This window comes from Choloepus didactylus, chromosome 2 (genome assembly GCF_015220235.1).
Source record: "Choloepus didactylus isolate mChoDid1 chromosome 2, mChoDid1.pri, whole genome shotgun sequence".
Taxonomy (NCBI): Eukaryota; Metazoa; Chordata; class Mammalia; order Pilosa; family Megalonychidae; genus Choloepus; species Choloepus didactylus.
Window position 1 is genome coordinate 58,313,690 of NC_051308.1, and position 22,348 is coordinate 58,336,037.

The 22,348-nt window shown below is 37.5% G+C and overlaps 1 protein-coding gene and 2 pseudogenes across 5 annotated transcripts in view; all 3 read right to left on the minus strand.

Annotated features, from left to right (window-relative positions):
- PPP1R12B (protein phosphatase 1 regulatory subunit 12B) overlaps window positions 1-22,348 on the minus strand; it is a 264,369-nt gene that overhangs the window by 207,273 nt on the left and 34,748 nt on the right. The gene's annotated exons all lie outside the window — the stretch shown is intronic.
- LOC119526138 lies at window positions 9,473-11,554 on the minus strand (annotated as a pseudogene).
- On the minus strand, window positions 13,728-14,197 carry LOC119526139 (annotated as a pseudogene).

Consider the following 22,348-nt stretch of genomic DNA (forward strand, 5'->3'; position numbering starts at 1 on the left):
AAAGGGGATAGCTTTCCATGCCCCATGCAGCCATCTTTGCAGTGGCTGGGAGACAACACTTCACAGTCCCATGGCCAAGAGCTTTCTTGAGGGAATCCGGGATTTGGCAGGCAGGTGACATGTTTCTCCACAGAAGCCCGCACTGTGCATAGCCTAGAGGCAGGGATGCCCCACAGAAGTGCTAGGAGCCCTCCCCCAATCCTAGGGAATCATGGGCACCTGGCAGAGAGGTACTGTGGGGCATTTGAGCCAGAAGGTGAAGCGCACAGCTCTGCAGCCCCAGAGTACTCCACTCATAGCCCTGGAACAGCCGGGACCACTGTGCCCTGGAGCGGACTCTCTGCCAAACTGCAGAGGGCATGCTCCCCACACACAGGGCTCACGGTCCCCAGTGCACACAGACAACTGGTGCACTGATTGGACCTCCACATGGTTTGGACCCCCATTCAGTGCATAGACAAAGGTGGGGAGAACTGGCTTGAGGGTAAGAGGTGGCTCAGGAGCCCCATCTGCTTGTAGGTCAGGGGAAGTGCACTCCACAAGGTGTAACTCAGTCAAATTATAGATAAATGTTCAAATACATCTGCATAACCTAAGAGAACCGTATCAAGATAAGCAAATGCCAAGAGGCCAAAAACAACAGAAAATTATAAAACATGAAGAAACCAGAAGGTATGGGATAACCCAAATGTCCAAATTAAAAAGCCAGAGGAGACACAGACTTGGAGCAATTAATCAAAGAAGTACTCACAAACATCAAAAACATGGCTCAGGATATAAAGACATGAAGAAGATGCTAAAAGAGCATAAAGAAGAATTTGGAAGAGTAAATTAAAAAATAGCAGATCTTATGGAAATAAAAGATACTGTTGATCAAATCAAAGATTCTTGAGATACATAATAACAGATTTGAAGAGTCAGAGAAGGAATTAGAGAACTTGAAGATAAGGTGGAAGAAAGTGAAAGCACAAAAGAATGAATGGTGAAAAAAGTAAAAAAAATTGAAATGGATCTCAGGGAAATGATGGACAACATGAAGCACACAAATATAAGAATCACTGGCGTTCCAGAAGGGGAAAAGAAGAGTAAAGGGCTAGGAAGAGTATTTGAAGAAATTGTCAGGGAAAACTTCCCAACCTTTCTAAATGATATAAATATGCAAGTCAAAGATGCCCAATGACCTCCAAATAGAATAAATCCAAACAAACCCACTCCAAGACATATTCTGATCAGATTGTCAAATGCTAAAGTGAAGGAGAAAGTTCTGAAAGCAGCAAGAGAGAAGTGATTCACCACATACAAGGGAAACCACATAAGACTAAGTACTGACTACTCAGCAGGCACCATGGAGGTGAGAAGGCAGTGGTATGAAATACTTAAAATTCTGAAAGAGAAAAATTTCCAGACAAGAATTCTTTTTATCCAACAAAGCTCCCCTCCAAAATTGAGGGAGAGCTTAAAATTTTCACAAACAAATGCTGAGAGAATTTGTTAACAAGAGACCTGTCCTACAATAAATACTAAACGGAGCTCTACAGGCTGAGAAAAGAAAAGAGAGAGAGGTCTGTTTTAGTAAGGGTACCTTAAAGGAAACAGAGAGAGGGGGAAAATATATTTGACAAATAAAAACCAAAGGATAAGATGGCTGATTCAAGAACTGCCCTCACAGTACTAATGTTGACTGTGAATGGATTAAACTCCCCAATTAAAAGATACAGATTGGCAGAATGGATTTTGAAAATATGAACCATCAATATGTTGTTTACAAGAGATTCATTTTAGACCCAGCAACACAAAGAAATCGAAAGTGAAAAGACGGAAAAAAATATTCCATGCAAGCTACAGCCAAAAGAAAGCAGGGGTAGCAATACTAACTTCAGGTAAAATAGACTTTAAATGCAAGGATGTCATAAGAGACAAAGAAGGACACTATATACTAATAAAAGGGATAATTCACCAAGAAGAAATAGTAATCATAAATGTTTATGCACCCAATAAAGGTGCTCCTAAGTACAAGAGACAAACATTGGAAAAACTGAAGGAAGCTAAAGATGTTTCCACAATAATTGCGTGACAGATCAACAAGACAGAAGACCAATAAGGAAACTGAGAATCTAAATAATGTGATGAACAAATTAGACTTAAGAGACCTATATAGAGCATTACATCCCAAATTACCAGGATATACATTCTTCTCTAGTGCTCATGGAACTTTCTCCAGGATAGATCATATGCTGGGGCATAAAACAAGCCTCAACAAATTTAAAAGACTGAAATTATTCAACGCACATTCTCTGATAACAATGGAATACAACCAGAGTCAATAATCATCAAAGATCTAGAACATTCACAAATATCTGGAGGTTAAACAACACACTCCTAAACAATTAGTGGGTCAAAGAAGAAACTGCAGGAGAATAATTTCTAGAGATGAATGAAAACAAAAATACAACATATCAAAACTTATTAGATGCAATAAAGGCGGTATTCAAGGGGAAATATATAGCTCTAAACGCATACATTAAAAAGGAAGAGCTAAAATCAAAGAACTAATGGAACAACTGAAGAAGCTACAAAATGATCAGCAAACTAATCCTAAAGCAAGTAGTAGAAAATAAATAACAAGGATTATAGCAGAAATAAATGATATTAAAAAAAAGAGAGAGAGAATAAATAAAACCAAAAGTTGGTTCTTTGAGAAGATCAACAAGATTGACAGACCATTAGCTAGACTGACAAAGTCAAAAAGTGAGAGGACCCAAATAAACAAAATAATAAATGAAAGGGGGGACATTACTGCAGATCCCAAAGAAATTCAAAAAATTTAAAAAATCGTAAGAGGATACCATGAACAACTGTATGCCAACAAACTAGAGAATTTAGAGGAAATGGATAATTTCCTAGAAACACTTTAACAACCTAGACTTACTGGAGAAGAAACAGAAGACCTCAACAAACCAATCACAAGCAAAGAGATCCAATCAGCCATCAAAAAGCTTCCTACAAATAAAAGCCCAGGGCCAAATGGCTTCACAGGAGAATTCTACCAAACTTGCCAAAAAGAACTGACACCAAACCTACTTAAACTCTTCCAAAAAATTAAAGAAAATGCAACATTACCTAACTCATTATATAAAGCCAACATCACTCTAATACCAAAATCAGACAAAGATGCTACAAGAAAGGAAAGCTACAGGTCAATCTCCCTCATGAATACAGATGCAAAAATTCCCAACAAAATACCTGCAAATCAAATCCAAAGGCACATTTAAAAAAATCATACACCATGACCTTATGGGGTTCATTCCAGGCATGTGAGGATGGTTCAACATAGGAAAATCAGTCAGTGTAATACAACACATTAATAAATCAAAAGGAAAAAATCCAATGATCATCTCAATAGATGCTGAAAAAGTATTCAACAAAATTCAGCATCCTTTTTTGATAAAAGCACTTCAAAAGTAGGAATTGAAGGGAACTTCCTCAATATGATAAAGGGCATATATGAAAAGCCACAACCAGCACACTACTTAATGGTGAGAGACTGAGAGCCTTTCCTCTAAGATCAGGAATGAGACAAGGATGCCTGCTGTCACCACTATTATTCAATATTGTGCTGAAGTTCTAGCCAGAGCAATCTGGCAAGACAAAGAAACAAAAGGCATCCAAATTGGGAAGGAAGAAGTAAAACTGTCATTGTTTGCAGATGATATGATCTTACATTCGGAAAACCCTGAGAAATTGAGAACACAGCTACTTGAGCTAATAAACAAATTTAGCAATGTGGAGGGATACAAGATTAATGCACATAAGTCAGTAATGTTCCTATACACTAGAAACGACCTAACTAAAAAGACACCCAACAAAAAGATTCCATTCTCAACAGCAATTAAAAAAATCAAGTATCTAGGAATAAGCTTAAACAAGGATGTAAAAGACCTCTACACAGAAAATTACATAACTTTACTAAAAGAAATAAAAGGGGACCTAAAGAGATGGAAAGATGTTCCGTGTTCATGGATAGGAAGGCTAAACATCGTTAAGATGTCAATCCTACCCAAACTGATCTACAGATTCAATGCAATTCCAATCAAAATTCCAACAACCTACTTTGCAGATTTGGAAAATCTAGTTATCACATTTATTTGGAAGGAAGAGGTGCCTCAAATTGCTAAAAACATTCTCAGAAAGAAAAACAAAGTAAGAGGACTCACACTTCCTGATTTTGAAGCTCACTACAAAGCCACAGTGGTCAAAACAGCATGGTATTGGCACAAAGATAGACATATTGATAAATGGAATCAAATTAAGAATTTGAAATAGACCCCCAGATCTATGGTCGATTGATTTTTGATAAGGCCACCCAAAATCCACTGAACTGGGACATGACAGTCTCTTCAACAAATGGGGCTGGGAGAACTGGATACCCAAATCCAAAAGAATAAAAGAGGACCCCTACCTCACACCCCATACAAAAATTAACTCAAAGTGGATCAAAGACCTCAATGTAAGAGAAAGTACCATAAAACTCCTAGAAGATAATGTAGGGAAACGTCTTCAAGACCTAGTATTAGGAGGTCACTTCTTAGACCTTACACCCAAAGCACAAGAGTCAAAGGAGAAATAGATAAAAGGGAACTCCTCAAAATTAAAAGCTTCTGTACCTCAAAGGAATCTGTCAAAAAGCTAAAGAGGCAGCCAACTCAATAGGAGAAAATATTTGGAAACCACGTATCTGGTAAGAAACTGAGATCTTACATATATAATAAAATCCTACAACTCAACAACAATAGTACAAACAGTCCAATTATAAAATGGGCAAAAGATATGAAAAGATATTTCTCTGAACAGGAAATTAAAATGGCTAAAAAATACATGAAAAAAATGTTCATCTCCACTAGTTATTAGGAAGATACAAATCAAGACCACAATGAGATATCATCTCACACCAATAAGAATGGCTGCCATTAAACAAACAGGAAACTACAACTGCTGGAGAGGATGTGGAGAAACGGGAATTCTTATTCATTGCTGGTGGGACTATATAATGGTACAGCCACTCTGGAATAAAGTTTAGTGGATCCTCAGAAAACTAGATACTGAGCTACCCTATGATCCAACGATTTTACTTCTTGGCATTTACCCAGAAGATCTGAAAGCAGTGACACGAACAGATATTTGCACACCAATGTTCATAGTGCTGATGTTCACAGTTGCCAAGAGATGGAAACAATCCAAATGTTCTTCAACAGGAGTGGATAAACAAAATGTGGTTTATACACATGATGGAACACTACATAACAGTAAGAAGGAACAAGGTTGTGAAACATATGACAACATGGACGAACCTTGAAGACATAATGCTGAGTAAAATAAGCCAGACACAAAAGGAGAGATATTGTTTGTTACCACTAATGTGAACTCTGTGAAAAATGTAAAAAAAGTGTCTTCTAATGTAGAATATAGGGGACCTAGAGATAGTCAGAAGCTAGTGAAGGGGGAACGATAATCTAATATGTACAGATATGATAATGAGTGATTTTAACAGTATGGGAATGGTCAGGTATGACTATGGTTTGTTAATGGGTCTAAAAGTATCAGTGATGCACTGAAGGTGAACGTGTTCATAAATGGTTGTTTAAAGGCATGTAACATACAGAGCAGCACCACAAACCGAAATAAGTGTTAGCATGATATACTTATAAGGTATGATACTGGTGCAGAGGGTTAACAACAGAGTGGTATGGAAAAACTACCCATTATGTATTAATAATTATATTTATTAAGAATATCTTACCAACTCTATGCTAATACTAGGGATGAATAATTAGCAGCTGATTAGAGCTCTGGAATGTATGATGCTATGATAATTGTCTAAAGTTGAGAGTGATGATGACTGTACAACTAAGTGAAGATAATGTATGAAACTGACCATTTCTCTTGGGATATAATTTAGATTAAGTGAAGTTAGGAACCCACTATTTAATAAATCAAGCCCTTGACTTGAGGCTTGCTCTTGCAAAATTTAGGGTTGTAAACAGGAAGCTGAGCCCTCCTATAATTATGCCAGGGAACCTCTTTTGTTGCTCAGATGTGGCCATTTTCTCTCTAAGCCCAACTTGGCAAATTGATTAACCTCCCCCTAACGAGGGACATGACTCCCAGAAGAATGAATCTCCCTGGTGACATGGGACATGATTCTCAGGAATGAGCCTGGCCCTGGCAGCGAGGGATTGAAAATGCCTACATGACCAAAGTGGGGAAAAAAGAAAAGTAACAAGCTAAGTTCTCAGTGGCTGAGAGATCCCAAATAGAGTTGAGGTTATCCTGGAGGTTTTTCTTATGCAAGCTCCAGCTAGACATTCCAAATGGCCAAAGTATGCCATGCCCTTACCAAAAGTAGTCCCCAAATACCTAGGTCCCTACCTGAGATTCTATAAAAGATGCACTACGTTTTATCTTTTAGAAACTTGAATCCACCAGAGCGTTCCTATACCTGACAAGTCCTAAAACCCAGAGGCAACAGCCTCTATAAGATCAACTATCAAATGTGGTCCCCTTCCCCATACTGTTGACACCCCCTTTCAATATGAACAAGTTAGGGTGCTCACTGTCTAGACACCCCTAAAGTTGGAGAAAGAGATTAAGTGAGAGGAAGGGGGTAGCAACAAACAAGACAAGATTTGACAAAGGTTTATGAACACTGAAACTTTATATAATTATAGATTTTTTTTTGGATGCTGGGATGTTGGAATGGCTGGTAGGAGGTAAATCATGGTGAAACTGGAGCCTACAGCATCCTATGGGATTTGCTCTATAGCTGTTCGTTGAATTGTGCCTTGAAGATCCTCACCTTTTTGTATATACATTGTATTGCATAATAAGGAAAAAACTGAAACTGTGGAACTTTAACCCATAACAATTTTTGAAATGATCTATATGACCGCTTGCTGGGCTATACATCGAGAATTGACAACTTTCTGTATGTATGTTATATTTTACAATAATTGAAATGGCCGAAGTTGTGGAACTGTGACCCATGATACACTTCGAAATTTGCTAACTACTTGTGAAATCATACTTTGAAAGTTATCACTGTTTTGTATATATGCTAAAGTTCACAATAAAAAAATTTTAAAAAGACATTGGGTAAATTACTTACCCTCTCTGCTTCAGTTACCTCACCTTTAAAATGGGAATAATACTTATCTCATGGTGTTGTTATGAGGATTAAGTAACTTACTATGTGTACACATTTGGAACAGTGCATGAAACAGAAAATACTCATGTGCTGCTACTATTACACATAGCTAAATCTCATAATGATTTCTAACAATTCTCAAATGTGCCACACTTTCATTTGCCTCTGCACATCTGCACATGTTATTTCCTCTGCCTAGAACGCACTTCCTGGCTCAGAGCTTCTACCTGATTTCAAAGACTGGATTTAAACATCACCTCTTCTAAGAAGCCTGCCTTCACTGCCCTTCCCAACCCTGCAGATCTAGTCACCACCACCTGTTTCCAAACACCTAATAGAAAGTGTACTGCATTTGTTTTTAATTAGAGAAGTAGGTTCACAGAGGGGTCATGTAAAAACACACAGCATTCCCTCATATACACCTATTGTTGACACTTTGCATTACTGTGGTACCTTTGTTACAACTGATGAGAGATTAAAATAGTACCATTAAGTATAGTACATAGCTAACATTAGATGTATTTTTTTCCATGTATCTCTCACCCTCTTAATACCTCATATTAGTGTCATATATGTGTTAAACTCATGAAAAGACAATCTTATATTTGTACTACTAACCCCAGTCCATTGTCCACAATAGGATTCACTGTGTTATATAGTCCCATGTATTATCTTCTAATTTTCATTCTAGTAACATACATGACCCAAAACTTCTCCTTTCATCTACATACACATACATAATTCAGTGCTGATAATTATACTCATCATAATGTACTACAATCACCACCATCCATTTCCAAACCTTTACAATCAACCTAAATAGAAATTCTGTCCAAATTAAGCATCAGCCCTCCATTCTCTACCCTTAATCTATCCCCTGGTAACCTATATTTTAGAATCTAATTCTATGAGTTTGCTGATTATAATTAGTTCTTATCAGTGGTATCATACAATATTTGTCCTTTTTTGTCTGGCATACATGTAGTTGCATGCAACAGGATTTCATTTCTTTTTTATGAATGAATAATATTCCACCATATGTATATACTACATTTTGTTTATACATTCAGCTGATGGACACTTGGGTTGCTTCCATCACTTGGCAATTGTGAATAATGCCACCATGAATATTTATGTGCAAATAGCTGTTCGAGGTCCTGCTTCCAGCTCTTCTGGGGACATACCTAGCAGCAGGATTGCCAGGTCATATAGTAATTCTATATTTAGCTTCCAGAGGAACTGCCAAACTGTCTTCCACAGCATCTGCACCATTTTGTATTTCCACCAGTAATGAATGAGTGTTCCCGTTTTTCTGCATCCTCTCTAACATTTGTAATTTTCTGTCATTTTTTTTTTTAATAGTAGCCATTCTAGTTGGTATGAAATGATATTTCATTGTGGTTTTGATTTGCATTTTCCTAATCTGCTAGTGAGGTTGAGCATCTTTTCATGTACTTTTTAGCTATTTGTATATCTTCTTTGGAGAAATGTCTTTTCAAGTCTTTTGCCCATTTTTAAATTGGGATTGTCTTTTTATTGTTGAATTGTAGGATGTTTTTATATATTCTGGATATTAAACCCTTATCAGATATGTGGGTTTCAAATATTTTCTCCCCTTGAGTAGTCTTCTCAGTTTTGTGACAAAGTCCTTTGATGCACAAAGGTTTGTTGTTGTTGTTGTTGTTTTTAAATGTTTAAAAGAAGCCTTTTATTAAGCACAGACTTTTTAATATCTTATCAGTACAAATAAGAAAATGTCTTTTAATGAATATATAAAAGATCTGAAGGGTTTTCTCCATATTGACACAATAAAAATAATCAATTCTGAAGAAGAATTACCAAGTAAATTTTTGAGGACACCATTGTCTACTAATAATAGCATAACTACAGTCTAAATCTACCACATCACCTGGGGAAAAGGGGGCAACCACTTTTTTTATAGAGAGAGCTCCTAAATTTTTATTAGCACTATTCAAAGCTTATTATCAGTTGTTCTTCTATAAACAGACAAATCAGGTAAACCTTTAAAGCAAGCTTCAGTGCAATGTTTACAGTTCCTTCTTTTAATATACTTGAAATTTATGATCTCAAAGCATGTTAAATAATTTTGCCTTGTTGGTTGCAAGATGTTAACATGTAGACAGAAATGTGTAATGGAAAAAAACAAGGCTTATCCTGTTCGTGAAATGCATCTTAATATATCGTGTCTAATGCCATATGCTGATGACATGTGGGATTATGAACTGCAGATCAGTGGAGAGAGGATAGCTATTAGTTCTCTGTGGTCACCATTTCAGGATGTTTCAGCTGCTGCTTTTTGAGACTAACTAGCTTCATCCTGTATCTGATATGTTCTGCAGTAGAAGCCATGTCACTTGGACTCCCAAAATATTGTTTGGTTCCATCAGGATAAACTACAGGAACAGTTAAATCCAGAAGTGATTTCCCAACTGCTTCAATTTCATCAAATTGCTCCCCATCATTAATAGCTTCAGACTCTTCTGGACAGTCTTGCAAAATCTTTTCAGTATTTCAGTGAAATTCAATAGCCACTTCCAATCTACGTACTCTCTCTTCAGATGCTACTGTAAATTGTTTCCAAACTCTATTCAGTTGAGGAAGCATATCCCCAGATGATCAAGAAGTGCAACACAAAGACTGGCATAACACAACTGTGGCCCGTAGCAACTATTTTCCATAGTTGTAAATGCTCTGTGCAACATCAACAAATTTTCTATGCTTTTCCAGTAAAACTTCTGCTTCTTGAACATCACCATCCAATCTGATGTGGGTCTTAAGCAGAGCATCTAGAAGTTCACTTAGCCATTCTACCACCTGGGCAGCATCTTCTTCACATTTAAACACCTGCACCATCTAGAGCATCTTGAACCTTTGCACATCCACTATGTCTTCACATCTTTGTTTCCTAAGCTGCAGATCTTCCATCACTCCTTGTATGTGGTCCATGTTTTCTTTATTTTCAATGGTTACATCCTTTCCATAGGCCTAGGATGCCTGACTGGAGATCTGATCCCGAAGACCTTGACCTTTATCACTCAAACCTTGCAATCCTACATCAACACTTTTCAGCTTCTCTTCAAGCAGTTTTAAAGTTTGCTGAATCAATGCTCCATCAGCTGGTGCTATATCTATGCACAACATCCCTAATAAGTCATCCAACTGCTGAGACAAATCTTGGGCAACACCATGGAATTCAACAGTTGCTTGTAAGAGATCTGTGCCTAAATTCCAGCTGACTGGCCTGTCAATAACAAACTTATCACTAACCTGTTGCTACAGCAACTTCAGTTCCACAAGATCTTCCTCATCCCCAGCATTCAGGAGTGCTGCAATTTGCTTATTAAGCTCCACACATACTGCAAATCATTCACTATGCTCACTCTCAATCTCTTCGTGCTTCTGTTGTAGGGCATGCAAGGCCCTAATGGAGTCTCCAACCCCCACTGGGCTCTTAGTTGTTCTGATCCAGGTCCTTCAAGACAGTTCAAAACCTGCATTACCTTCTGTTGATTCTCCTCTGAGTGCACTTACTACGTTGCCTACAAACTTCCCGGTACTGGGTATATTGCTCTCAGACTGAATCTAGTAATTTCATAACCTGTGGCTGTGCAAGCAGTTCATCCATAGGAGAGCATGAGACTCTTCCATCTGAGCCATTAAATCGACATTGCTGTAAGTTGGATAACAATTTATGCCCTGTCTGAAGAACTGTTTCAGGATCAACCCATGGAAGAAAGTTTAGATCTACAGACCTTTCTTTCTCTTGCTGATTTCCATTATCACTCCCATTGTTAATCAGAGCAAGTTCATCTAATAAAGATGTAGATGCTTTTGTAAACTTCTCAAAAACCAGCCTCTTATTTAACCAGTCCATGTGATCACAGGTAAGACTCCCACCAAAGTCTTCTGTTAACTAGCATGGTTCTATATAACGAGTCAATTTATTGGCAGACAGTAAAATAACTCAAAGCCAAGTCTATCCTTTTCTTTCAAAAAACAAAAATGTGTTACTTTCTTATCCCAGAATTCACCTGGCTTCACTACACAAACAAGGGATACCTCAGGTGGAACAACATTCTGTAGCATTAAGACTACTGTTTTCACCATATTCCATTGTGATTTTCTGCCATTCACTATCACAGTAAACCCTCTAGCCTTACACTTTTCACTTGGAATGCTGAGTAAATACTCTAGGGTGATGCTGAGCTCATCCATGTTAGCCTGTTCAAGGTATAACGGAACTGTCAAATTGAGGCCACTTCGTCTGTTCTTTCCTTCTGAAAGGAAGGCTAGTTTTTTCTTCAAAATGAGTAATATTACTGAGGTCTCCATTGTACTCCAGTAAACTTCCTCATTTCCATTGCATTTTCGGGTCCTTTTCACCCAGAAATGAACGAGGGCGCTCAGGAGGGGAGATGTGAGCAGCTCGGGCTCTGCGGGCTGGGACTGGGGCCAGGCCCGAGAGGCAATGCGGAAAAGGGGGGCTGTCCGAGGGGCTCCCACCTCAGGGTGCTTTGTCTGTGGCAATGGGAGTGGGGGCCACCAGGTGGGAGCACTCCTTTGTTGCTTGGACATTGGGCGTAAACCACTGCCTACCACAAGATCCTAAAGATGCTTCCCTACATTTTCTTCTAGGAGCTTTACAGTCCTGGCTCTTACATTTAGATCTTTGATCCATTTTGAGGTAATTTTTGTATATAGTGTGAGCAGGGGTCCTCTTTCATTTTTTTGCATAGGGATATCCAGTTCTCCCAGCATCATTTGTTGAAGAGACTATTCTTTCCTAATTGAGTGGATCTGGCAACCTTGTAAAAAATAAATTGGCCATAGATGTTTTTTCTGAGCATCTTTCTGAACTCTCAATTCAATTCCATTGGTTATGCACTGCATTTTATTGTAGTTATCTCTGACAGGTCATCTTCCCAACCAGACTGTGAATACCTTCTATGCAGAGTATCCCCAAGGCTAGAAACATGCTCTACACACAGAAAGCATTCATTGTTTATTTATTACTGGTCATTATTAACAACAAAGAATATAACTTAATACATCAGAACTGGGGACAGAAATCTCCTAGCATGTAATAAACACCTGAATATAATGAAATATGAAAATAATTCCTAATATCCTATTTTGAGAACCATCAACCATATCAATATTCATCCCCAGGCATATCCAGTAAACATCCAGAATTTGTCTTGGCACTTTAATGTGGTAATAAGATATTTCAAAATCTACACAGTGACAATCACAACACCAGCTTTTAGTCATTCAAAAGCCTATTCCCTACTTCAATTTATACAAAATAATCTGTGTTTGGTAGCAGGGGGAAGAGAGGATCAAAAAACAATCTGAAATTTCCACCAACATAAATGCAGAGCCACTATACAGCAAAAGGCAAAAAGTTAACAGAATGGGATCCCTTTTCTATTCCTGCTCTTAAAAATCTTAAGGCAAAAAAAGTCAGTGATCAAAAGGCTTCATCAGTGCCACTGAGAGATGTGTTTTCTCAGTCAATCAGGATCCTAACTAAAACAGAGTTACCTGGGCAACCCAAGGTTGCTACTCTCAGCCAGCCACTTTTTTAGCAGGCAGTTATGTTCTGCCCCGATGCTTAGACCTCTGCCAGGCAAGCTATGATACTGGGCCCAACTGATGCTGAGCCAGACACAGCATTCTCTCTGACAGAAGGTTCCTTGTGTCTGGTAATACTTGGCTAACCAGCATGCCTGGCACACTGCCTCCTAAAAACTCAAAGCTGTTTGGGGAGAGCAGGTTAGAAGAGGGGGAACAAGATAGAAGGGACTTCAAAGTCCCTAAAGACTAAATAAAGAACAGTTCCCAAAAAAGTAACTTACATGTCATCAAAATCAATCAAATGTTTTAACAACTATGAAGAGAGCCCAGTGAAGATTCAGATAGTCTACCAGCAACAGTATCACAACAGTGGGGCCGAAGCAGGAGCGTCTCATTTTTTAAGTTAATGCCACATTTGTAAAATGCCCATCTGGCTGCTGTGGAAATAATGATATCAGAACTGATTTGTCTTTGCTTTTGCAGAGTTTTTGTTTGTTTTTTTGTTGTGTTTTGTTTTTAATGTGTGTTTATGTGTGTTTTGTTTTGTTTTAACTCACTGGCTAAGACTTTTCTATTTCTTCAGAGACATGAGTACACACACTATGAGAATTTGCCAAATTTAAGGAGTAAAAAACATACAGAAGATACTTTCTGTTGGGACTATGCTATATTCTTGTCAGTGTCACTGTTAATACTATCATCATTATTGTTATCATGTTAGTCATGCCTAGAAATGGCTTCACATATAATATTTGAATACCACTGAATTGAGACTGTCTCAAATCTGATTGCTAATTCATAAGACAGTAATTCTAGGTATACCAATTCAACACCAACATCATTTTATTGTTTTACTGCTTTAGTCAACGAAAGGGAAACGTTCTTGAGGTCTCAGAGCCATGTAGCTTGGGAAGCAGGCTGCCCTGCAGGAGGCTGAGGAGCCATGAAGAGAGGCCCTTATTTTACCTTCTTCTTGGAGCACAGGTTGTTGGTGTGGCCATACTTCTTGTGCCAGTTGACAGCACAGGGGTGCAGGTGAGTGTAACACTTACAACAGATCCTCTTATCAGAGTTGTACTTCTGGATGAGCTGGCAGAGGGAAGGCTTGGTGGTGCTGCCCTGGAGATGAAGCACCAGGTGCAGGATGGACTCTTTCTGGATGTTGTAGTCTGAGAGAATGCAGCCATCCTCTAGCTGTTTTCCCACAAAAATAAGACACTGCTGGTCAGGCCCTTCTTGTCTTGGGTTTTGGCTTTGGCATTCTCAGTAGTGTCACTGGGCTTGACCTTGAGGGTGATGGTCTTGTCTGTCAGGGTCTTCACAAAGACCTGCATCTCTGCATCTGCCATACAACCGCTATCACTGACCCTCTCGGCCACCTTGCTGAAGGGTCTAACAACACTTTTCATTTCAACAATATATTACTGTAATAAACTTGACTAATAGGATCAGGTTTTGATGTGTTTTTGAGCCAGATTAATCTCAACAAAATAATAAAATATAAATAAAGTATAATGCCATCCTGTTTGCCAAAAAACAGAAATTTTACACATAGTCCAATGGGTCTTCCCAAAAGTCATAAAAGGAAGGGAAAGCTTGGTGAATAATAATGATGATGATAGCAGTCAGTATTTTTTGAAGACTGGTTGAAGCTGAGCATGAATAATGGATTGCAAAGAGAATGAAAAGAGAGTCTAGGACCAAGCTTTAAGAAATTCTAGCATTTGAAAACCATGTAGAAAAGGATGAGCAAGCAGAGAAGATATAACCAAAGAAGAGAAAAAACAAGAAGTCATAGTCATGGAAGTCATGGTGTAAAAGGATTTCAAGAAGGAGAAAGTATAGGTGTTACTGAGAATCAAGTAAGATGAAGAATGGAAAGGTCAGAAGTAGCAATCTGAAGATCACTGGTGACCTTAGCAAGAAGTGTTATGTATAGCAATGAGGGCAAAGATGAGATAGGAATGAAATAAAGTGTGAGGGGAAATGAAAGCATTGATATGTTTTGAAAAATATGGTTAAGAAAGCGAAGAAAAAAACAGGGTGGTAACTGGAAAATGGCAAGGAGCCAAAAGGATTTTTTATTTTAAGATAGAAGAGACCTGAGCATGTTTAATGACATTTGGAAGGGTCCAAATGAAAGGGAAGATTGAAGAGCGAGATGGCATAGTATAAGGTTTCTAAGGAGGGTTCTAAAACAGACAGTAAGGATTAGCCTTAGATGGGAATGATAGCTCTGCCACTGCAATAGGAGGGAAGGTAAAGAGAATGCTTCAGACATATGTAGAGAGGTTTGGAGGTAAAAAGTTAAAGAAATTCCCATTTAATTTCTATATTTTCTATCTTATCTGTGAAGAAGTAGTAATCTTTGTAGTAAAGGAGGTACTCGCAGAAGCAATAACACCAGCTAACGTTTACTGACTACTTACTATAGGCTGAATACACCATATTAATTCATTTAATCCTCTAACAAGCTTATAAGATGGATACTATTATTAGTTTCACTTCCAAAAGATTGGGTAATTTAACAAAGTCACATGGCTAAAACCCAAGAAGTCAGCATTGAAGCCCAATCAGTCTGTCTCCAGAGCCAATTCTATGAACCACTTTATTACATCAACTCTCAATATAGCAACTTGAGAGTCAACAGACACTTTAAGAAGAGCTTTTCGTTGGCAGTGATGGAGAGAAAAGACAGATCAGAGTGGGTTCCAAAACGGAAAACAAAGTAGTAGGAGGTGATATCATCTGCTGAGAAAAAGGGAGAAAGTAGGGTAGTCAGAAAGTTGAGGACAATAGAGAAGTATGAAAAGATCATTTCAGAGAAAGGAGGAGCAAATTGACCAGGGAAACATAAATAATAATCTGTTTGAATGTGGTGGCCAGAAATGCGTAAGGGACAAAAAATCTGCACTATTATTTGCTTTTCAGCCACTTAGATGCAACCACAGAGAAATAAGAGTTTTGAAAGCAAAAAAAAAGCCAAACAAGAATTCTATATCTGGCAAAACTGTCTTTCAAAAATGAAGGAGACATCCCCATGACCAATTTTAGAACTTTTTCATTACTTTGAGATTAAGACATTTCCAGATAAGCAAAAGCTGAGGGAGTTTTTTGCCACTAAACCAGTTCACAGGTGAGGGTAACAGAGAGGTAAATATAAATGATGGAACTATTGCATTTTTGGTTTGTAACTTCACTTTTTACTTCCTAAAGGATCTAAAGGGCAAAGGCATAAAATGTAATGAGAAATGAGAGGTTTTGGATTCATAATACATCAACACACAATTTGTGACAAGAACTACATAAATGTAGGGAGCAGAGGGGTATAAGAGGCCTGTACAGGCATGTCTCAGAGATATTGAGGATTCACTTCCAGACCACCACTACAAAGTAAATATTGCAATGAAATGAGTCACAGATTTTTTAGTTTCCCAATGCATATAAAAGTTACGTTTACACTATACTGTAGTCTACTAACTGTGCAATAGCATTATATAAAAAAAAAAATGTACATGTCTCAATTTAAAAATGCTTTACTGCTAAAAAATGCTAACCATCATCTGAGCCTTCAGAAAGTTGAAAGCTTTTTGCTGGCAGAGTCTCTTGCCTCAGTGTTAAAGGATGCTGACTGATCAGGGCAGTTGTTGCTGAAGGTTGGGGTGGTTGTGACAATTTCTTAAAATCAGACAATAATGAAGTCTGCCACCCTGATTGACTCTTTCTTTCACAAAAGATTTCTCTATAGCATGAGATGCTGTTTCATAACATTTACCCACAGTAGAAATTCTTTCAGAATTGGATTCTCTCCTCTCAAACCCTGCTACTGCTTTACCAATTAAGATGATGCCATACTCTAAAGCCTTTGTGTCATTTCAACAATGTTCACACCATCTTCACCAAGCGTAGATTCCATCTCAAAAAACCACTTTCTTTGCTCATCCATAAGAAGCAACTCCTCATCCACTAAAGTTTTATCATTAGATTGCAGCAATTCACTCACATCTTCAGGCTCTACTTCTAATTCTAGTTCTCATGCTATCTCCACATTCACAGTTACTTCCTCTACTGAAGTCCTGAACTCCTCAAAGTCATCCTTGAGGGTTAGAATCACTTCTTCCAACTCCTGTTAATGTTGATATTTTGACTTCCTCCCACGAATCACAAACATTCTTAATGGCATCTAGAAGGGTGAATCCCGTCCAGGAGATTTTCAACTTACTTTGCCCAGATTTCATCAGAGGAATCATTATCTATGGCAGCTACAATCTTACGAAATGCATTTCTTAAATAAGAAGACTTGAAAATCAAAATGACTCCTTGATCCATGTGCTGCAGAATGGATGCTGTGTTAGCAGGCATGAAAACGACATGAATCTCATTCTACTTCTCCATCAGAGCCCTGGGATGACCAGGTGTACTGTCAATGAGCAGTAATATTTTGAAAGGAATCTTTTATTCTGAACAGTACATCACAATACTGGGCTTAAAATACTCAGTAAGCCATGTTGTAAACAGATGTGCTGTCATCCAGGCTTTGTTGTTCCATTTATACACACAGCACAGGCAGAGTAGATTTAGCATAACTCTTAAGGGCCCTAAGATGTTCAGAATGGTAAATGAGCGCCAGCTTCAACTTAAAGTCACCAGCTGTACTAGCCCCTAAGAACAGAATCAACCTGTCCTTTGAGGCTTTGAAGCCAGACATTGACCTCTCCTCTCTAGCTATGAAAGTGCATCTTCTTTCAATATAAGGCTGTTTTGTCTACATTGAAAATCTGTTGTTTATTGTAGCCACCTTCATCAGTAATCTTAGCTTGATCTTCTCGATAACTTACTGCTTCACCTTGCACTTTTATGTTATACAGATGGCTTTTTTCCTAAAACTTCATGAACCAACCTCTGCTAGCTTCAAACCTTTCATCTGCAGCTTCCTCACCTTTCTCAGCCATCAAAGAATTGAAGAAAGAGTTAAGGGGTTGCTCTGGATTAGGCTTTGGCTTAAGGGAACGTTGTGGTTGGTTAGATCTATCCATACCCCTAAAACATTCTCTATATCAGCAATAAGGCTGTTTCATTTTCTTATCATTCGTGTTTCACTGGAGTAGCACTTTTAATTTCCTTGAAGAACTTTTCCTTTGAATCCATGACTTGGCTGTTTGGCGCAAGAAGCCTTGCTTTTGGCATATCTTGGCTGTTGACGTGCCTTCCTCACTAAACTTAATCATTTCTAGCTTTTGGTTTAAAGTGAGAGACATAGTGAGTCTTCCTTTCACTTGAACACTTAGAGGCCACTGTAAGGTTATTAACTGGCTTAATTTCAATATTGCTGTGTCTCAGGAAATAGGAAGGCCCAAAGAGTGGAAGAGAGATGGGGGAATGGCTGGTCAGAGTAGCAGTCAGAACACACACATTTATTAAGTTTGCCATCTTATATGGGTGCAGTCCATGGTGCCCCAAAACAATTACAACAGTAACATCAAAGATCACTGATAAGAGAGCACCATAACAGATGTAATAATAATGAAAAATAAGTTTCAACTATTGCGAGAATTACCAAAATGTGGCACAGAGACACAAAGTGAGCACGTGCTGTTGGGAAAATGGCACTGATGGACGCTCCATGCAGGGTTGCCACAAACCTTTAATTTGTAAAAAAAATGCAGTATAGTGGAGTGCAATAAAACAAAGCACAATAAAATGAAGTATGCCTGTATAATATTGAAGTTAAGTTGGTATCAAAGCAAACATATTTTTGTAGGTTTAGGATGCTAAGTTTAAGCCCCATAGTAACTACAAAAAAAATATTGGAGAACATGCAAGCTCACAGAAACAGAAAGTAGAGTACAGGTTGCAGGGGGCATGTGAAATGGGTAGTTAGTGCATAATGGATGTAGGGTTTCTGTTTGGGGAGACGAGAAAGTTTTAGTAATGGTAGATGGTGAGGTGAATGTGATTAATCCCACTGAATGTATTTTGGGAGTGACTGAGATGTGAAAGTTTATATTATATATATGTTCCCACAATTTAAGAAAAAGGGGGGGGGGCAACTAAAGAGACAATGATCATTAAATGCAATACATGATCCTGGATCTAATAAGGGAGAAGAAAAGGCTTAAAAGTACACTATTGGGACATATTTAAAAATTAGACTATAGACTGTAAGCTTTATATCAATGTTACATTTCTTGAACTTGATAACTGGACTTAAGGTGGTTACATAAGTGAATATCCTTGTTCTTAGGAAATGTACACAACAGTGTGAAGCCTTCAAGGAGCATGATGTATATAATCCACACTCAGGTGTTCAGAAAATGGACTGATAGATAGACAGACAAACAAAGACAGATAGAAAGAATAATATGGCAAATGTGACAAAATATTGAAATTGGTGGATCTGGGTATCTGGAGGGATAAGGGTATGTTGAAGCTCTTTGTATGGGGTTATAATGTCTTTTGTCATAAGGAAGTTCTTAGTTTTAGTTTGCTTAGGAAGCCATCTCTTTCCCACCCCTTCCTTGCTTCCTAGTTATAAAAATATTCACCTGAATTTCCTTCTAAAATTAATATAGTTTGCTTTATATATAGTTCTTTGATTCCTTGGAATTTGCTTTTGTTGATGGTGAGAGTTAGGGGGTCTAATATCTTTCCCTATACAGAGAGACAACTTCCCCAAACCACTTACTGATTAGTCCATTTTAACCCTAATCATTTGAAATGTCATATTTATCAAAATTAAACTCCCATTTGTACTTGGACCTTTTTCATTGATCTATTTATCTATTCCTGTACCGATATTATAGGATTTTAATTACTTTACTACAATATGTTTTAACATCAGGTAGGCCAAGACCCAACTTAATGGGTTTGGGAGGATTTTCTTTGCTATTTCTGAAGATTGATTCTTTTAGATGCACTTCAGAATTAGCTTGCCAAGTTTCCATGGAAATTTTGATTAGGACCACACTGATTTTATTAAAAAAAAAAACAAAAAAAAAAACGAAGAAACCCACAAATAATAGCAAACACTTACATGGAGCTTACTATGTGCCAGGAACTGTTTTAACTGTTTTAAGGCCTGTTATATATTAACTCAATCCTCACAACTCTATGAGATGGTTACTATTGTAATACTAATAGTATTATTATAGATTAATATTATTAAGAAGTTGAGATGAAACAATACTGAGTATTTCTATCAGTGTCTCCATTTATTTAGGCCTTCTTTCATGTTCTTTAATAAAGTATTATATTTTCTTCCTATATGTCTTACACATTTCTTGTTGGGTTTGTGCCTAAGTATTTTATGATTTTTGTTGCTTCTGTGAACAGGATCCTTTTTCCTATTTCATTCTTAAGTGCATAACTATTATACTCCAAATTATGGTTTGAAAAGCAATTTTGTGAAAATTCAAATTAATCTTACACAAAAATTTTTTTCTGAAATTCCATTCCTTTTACAATTACTCTTCTTTTGCACAAGGGCTAGTTTGGAATACAGTTAATCCCACATACTATGCAATGAATTTACACAGATTCTTACAATATGGCATAGGGTGATTCAAAGAGCCACCTTAAAAGGTAAAGTTGCCTAATACTCGTACCTTCCCCAAATCTGCTGCTCTAAAAAGAATCCCAATTGTCTCAGGATTATTCTATGGCATTAGGTTAAACTCGTAATGAATCGAGAAAGCAGCTTTCTCACCCTGTAGGATCTGACCCAGAAATGCACAACAGTCAAATCTGAAGGGATGGGCAGAAAGGTATCAAGATGTTTGGAGTTTGTTTTGAACAGTCTAATCACCAATCTTTAAAGAAATCACTAAAGAATCCTTTTCTATAAGGGAGTCAGAGAAAATCCTTTCATCACTGAAGCATTAAAGCCAAGCTAAGTTTAAGGAGCAGCCAAATAGCTAGCACTTGTAAGCTGTCTTTTAGATTTATAGTATCTAGTTAACAACCTCTGAGATCAATCCAAATGAACCTTAAATAGCAGTGCACCAAGACAGACCTCACTGCCTAGCTTTTAGAGTGCCAGAGTCTTTATTCAATCAAGAACTAAGCAGAGATGATCCCTATGTCTTTCAGAGACCACATTTCACCTTTGTAGCTCTGCAAAATTTTAGAAAACTTGGTGAGATATCCTACACAATTGGTACTAGCCCCCCTATTTCCTAGAGCCCCCACTATTCTTACTTATTAATATGCCACACTGAAATGGCTGACAGGGTTCTCCACTTTAAAGAAAAATCCAAGAGCTTAAAGTAATTTAATATATCTGTTTTCAAAGGCTATGATAAAGGCCAAGAGAAAAGTCATTTTTCTAGGTTAGCCTACAGGCAGCATTGGAAAGACCAGAGCAAATATCAGAAGTCTTTCTGACACAAAATCAACAACTGCATACAAATATGAACATCATTAGCTACACTTTCTTAGTCAACAGACAAGTTTGGATTGGCATTGAATAAAAGTCTTCTAAAACAGTCTGGCCACACTGACTACTATTTCAATTCTTCATTCCTTTTTGTAAAAGAATAGGATGTCATGAAAAGCTGTGCAATTCCATTCTCTAATTCTAGTTTGGCAAAGCCCTTAGGCAAAGATAGGCCTAAATATGTTCTCATGTAAATGGTCCTCATGAAGACTAGTATATAGCAACTAGCAGTAAGATAAATATACCACCCTTTAAAAAAAATTGTGATACAACAATCACTCAGTGCCTTAAATTTGCCAAAAATCAAAGAAAAGCAAGAGAACATACTAAATACACAGGAACCCATTTTGAGTATCCAAATTTACATTTATATTTCTGAGGTTAGCCACGCATTTTAATACACGTAGGAAAATAGCTCTTGGGATAATTTTTTAAACCATATTATTAACCAGAGGAAAATGTGGCAATAATTACACAATTAAAATAGAAAATACATTTAAAGGATCTAGCCATGAGATCTTGGACAAGTCAGTTCACCTCTCTGAGCCTGTTTTTTTTTTTTTCAATCTGTAAAATGATAGGGTTGCGCTATTATCAGTAGGGTACTTTTCAAATGTATTATTCTATAACTATCCCTGCCCCCAAAGAGTCTAGGATAATTTCCAATAGATTATATATCTGAAAAACTCAAGAATCAACACCTGCAAGGATTGTCTTTTATTTTACTAATTACAGAAAAGTCTTCTGTGGTGGTTGCTGGTGTTATAATACTTTTTCCCTCTAATGTTGTTAGAAGTTGAATTTAGACATTTCTTTTTAAAGCATCTGGTATAGCATATAAAACTTCTTCAACTAAAAAGAAACCATGGGGGAAAAGGGCTGCATGAATAAGAAATTGGGAAGGAAGGATGCAGAATGAATGATCTAGAAGATCTAGATAATAGACAAACTGAATGGTCCAAACATGAATTGCTGACAGTTGTCTAAGATGATAAAGATTTTCTTTAACAGACCTATCCAATTTATCCCTGCTTTTCATAAACCTCATATAAAATTAGTCATACAGAAACCTCAAATATCAGGTTAATACGTTATTTGGGCCTTGAGATCTTAGA